Source organism: Delphinus delphis, chromosome 1 (genome assembly GCF_949987515.2).
Source record: "Delphinus delphis chromosome 1, mDelDel1.2, whole genome shotgun sequence".
Lineage (NCBI taxonomy): Eukaryota > Metazoa > Chordata > Mammalia > Artiodactyla > Delphinidae > Delphinus > Delphinus delphis.
Genome location: NC_082683.1, coordinates 136,207,228 through 136,210,578, shown reverse-complemented (window position 1 = coordinate 136,210,578; position 3,351 = coordinate 136,207,228). Strand labels below are relative to the sequence as shown.

At 39.8% G+C, this 3,351-nt stretch overlaps 1 pseudogene; it reads right to left on the bottom strand.

Moving 5' to 3' along the window:
* Nucleotides 1–1,527: 1,527 nt before the first annotated feature.
* On the bottom strand, nucleotides 1,528–3,064 carry LOC132423900 (antizyme inhibitor 1 pseudogene; annotated as a pseudogene).
* Between the last annotated feature and the right edge of the window lie 287 nt (nucleotides 3,065–3,351).

The window sequence follows — 3,351 nt, the reverse complement described above, 5'->3', positions numbered from 1 at the left end:
TCACATTTCCTCTTGGTAGACAGAAATTCCACATCTGAACATAGAGTAAGTTAGGAAAAAATGACCCCTGTTGTTTATTACTATTGTGATTCTGAGATCTAGGATAACAAATATACTAGCAGTGAACAACGCAAATTCCTGGCAACAACTGTCAGGTTAGTGACTCTAACTCACTTCCCCCAATCACCATAAAATTTTAGTATGAAAAGAATTAAAACTACACTAAGCTGAACAAATAGGAAATAACAAGAAGCTAATAGCTAAAACAAAACAAACCCTAAGTTTGAAATCACTGCAACTGAGAAATTGAAAATAGGTGTGCTTCACCGCACCCTACCTCACAATTTTCACTTTAAATAATATTCCATGCAAAGGAGCATCAGGTTTCTGGATATAGATGTAGCCCTTCTTTAAGATTTAGTGAGCTGCAGAGTTTTCTGCAATTTTATTTCCCTCCCCCAAAGTTTATTCAAGGTACTTAACAGAATCTTCCATTTCAGCCAAAAGATACGTGATTCAAAGATCTACTAAGGTACTCTATGCACTCTATCTGTACAGAAACAGCTATTAATTATTACAATTGGTTTATGCAGGATTAACATTTTCGGTGTTAAAATTGTTAAACATCATGCTTACTGCACATCAACTCTCCATAATGAATCTCAACTTCACAATGATTTACCAAACATTTTACTTAAATTACTAATTAAATAACTGAAAAATGTACTGAGCCAAACTAAACTTAAATGGGCTATAAAGGAAAATAACCTTCTAAATAGTCCATATACACATCTCTTTCGAAACTGCCTTTGCTAGCTAGCCCCTTTCCCAAAGTTTTAGCCTGAAAAAACAGTAAAATCTACACAAAATTTTATTGCAATCATACAAGGGTAACATTAGGTCAAATACAACAGATACTATGATGCAATTTTACGTTTATTAAACTACAGTTCAAAGCACAAATTTACACATTCTAAATACACTAAACATATCTAATGAAGTCACACTGGTCTTCCACTGACATTTGGTATATCTGGGTGAAAGACATTAACTTTACAAGACTTTTTAACACGAATCCTTAGTATAAAAACTGTGTCCTTGTATGTAAACATTTAAATGAGGAACCCAATTAATGGGCTTCCATCTCCACTAAGTCATCCTTTTTGTTGCATATTTTATTTTAAACGCTTAAGGGGTAGGGCAAACTGGTAAGTTTAAATGTGGATACATTCTCTTCATCTCAATTACCCCCAGTGAATTATAGATGAGAGCTAATTTTGTCTGGTCCCAAATAGCTATTACTAGTAGTTTTTGTTTCCAAGAGAATTAACCGAATAAGATTGTTCAAATTTTTTCCACACTGGAATGTAGACCGGACAAGCTTAACCTGCAACTTCAGATCTAAAAAAGCATTAATGCCTGCTAAAGCTTCAGTGGAAAAGCTGTCTTCTTGGCTCAACTGAATGCAAGAAGGCACAAAGAAGAAGTTCTTCATCATTGTGTCTGAAGTAATTCCAGAATCTTGCATCTCATACCAATCACCATATGACATCATATAATAAATAGCTGGCCTCTGAAAATCATTAAAAGCAGATGGTTTGTGAAAGAATCTGCTCCCATGTTATCAAAGATAAGCCAATCTCCCACATTCAGCTCAGGAAGAAGACAGTTTTCCACAATTTGATCAAGCTCATCACAGGATGGACCCCAAAGGCTGCTTGTAAACAGAGGCTCATCTTCCTTGTATGTCCTGTGAAGCTCTGGAATGGTATTTAAGTCCTCAGACAGTTTACTTGCAAAAGAACCATAAACACCGTCGTTCATATAATACATGAAGGTTGGTTCATCACTTCCGGTTTTTCCTACTCCAGAGGAAAACTTATTTTCAACAACTTTCTTTGCAATGATATTAACTGCAAGTGTAAATGCAGAAGACACGTAGTAGCTTCCGGGTTCAGAAATTCTCTTAGTGTCAGATCCTTCAGGAAAGTAGACATCCAACAAAGGGCTGATAACACGATTAACCTCTTCCAATCGATATTCGGTTCCTGTGAAGCCAATGTCTAACATGTTCATTGCGAAGCCAAATTCTCCAGCCACATCAAATACACATCGAGCATCAGATAGAGCATGTACATATACTTGAGATTCTTTGCAAGCACTTGAAACATGAAATTTAACCCCAATAATTTGGACATCAAGTTCCTTAGCACATTCCAAAAGATGCCTACAGTTCTTCAGGGTAGTGCCAAACTTTGTTACCCTCTTCACCTCCAATATTATCTTCCGTTGCCGTATGTAGTAAGACCTTGGCATTTGGGTGATCACGTGCAATTGTCTTCAATTTGACTTCACTGCCACATGTCATGATATTCACTCCAACTTTTGCTGCATACTTTATCTGAGACACTTGCTTGCAAGGACTTATGTAAATGATGTTTTCTGGAGATACACCCAATTCTTGCACTAAAGCCATTTCAGTTTTACTGGAACAAGCAAATCCAGTTCCAAGAGCTGCCCAAATCTCAAATACAGCTGGAGTGGAGTTGCACTTTACCGTGTAGAATGGCTTTATCTGGGCCACTATGTTCTGCCACTGACTGTGTTTCTTCACAATCTTTCCAAGATCTCCCACAAAAAATGCATTTTTCCCTGTCAGGGTATGTTCATAAACATAGTTATCAGCAACATTTCCAAGGTTTGTTCCTTCAGCCAACGGGCCAGCGGAGTAGTTTGCATCGTCAATAAATCCTTTCATCTCAGCCGTATTCTACAAAGTCGAAAGTCATAAACCAGGAAAAACAAGAGACGGGCCACCAAGCCTTACACCTGGGTCCTTAGAATATGCAACAAAATGGACGAGTTAGGAGATGGAACCCGCCTATCATCATCTAGCTTCCCAAGGCGGCTCAGCGTTGAAGTCGAACTGCTCTCTATACTGCACTTCTCCTAGGCCCTCTGGGTAGTTGTATACTTGGTCAGAAAGTTCGCCGTGAGATAACGGCCCAAAGAGTCGGGTAAAGCGTCTTCTCTTTTTAGGCGGAATTTTAAAAGAGGGATGTGGTTACCTTGAGCAGAAATACCCAAGGCCGCCTGGGCCATAGGTTTCCGGGACGACGTTGGGGGAAAAGCGCGGCACCGACACCAGCTGTGCAGCAGTGGTGGCGGCGGCCGAAGGAGAGAAACAGAACAGCGCGGGGAGAAGAAAGGCGAGGGCTGGGTGCGGAGAGGATTCAGCCTCGTCACACCGCAGAGCAGAGAGCGAGAAAGGATGAGAAAAGGCAGAGAAGGCGAAAAAACGAAACACTGCAACCGAGTGAGGAGCCACAGAGTGTGGGGAATACAAAACAT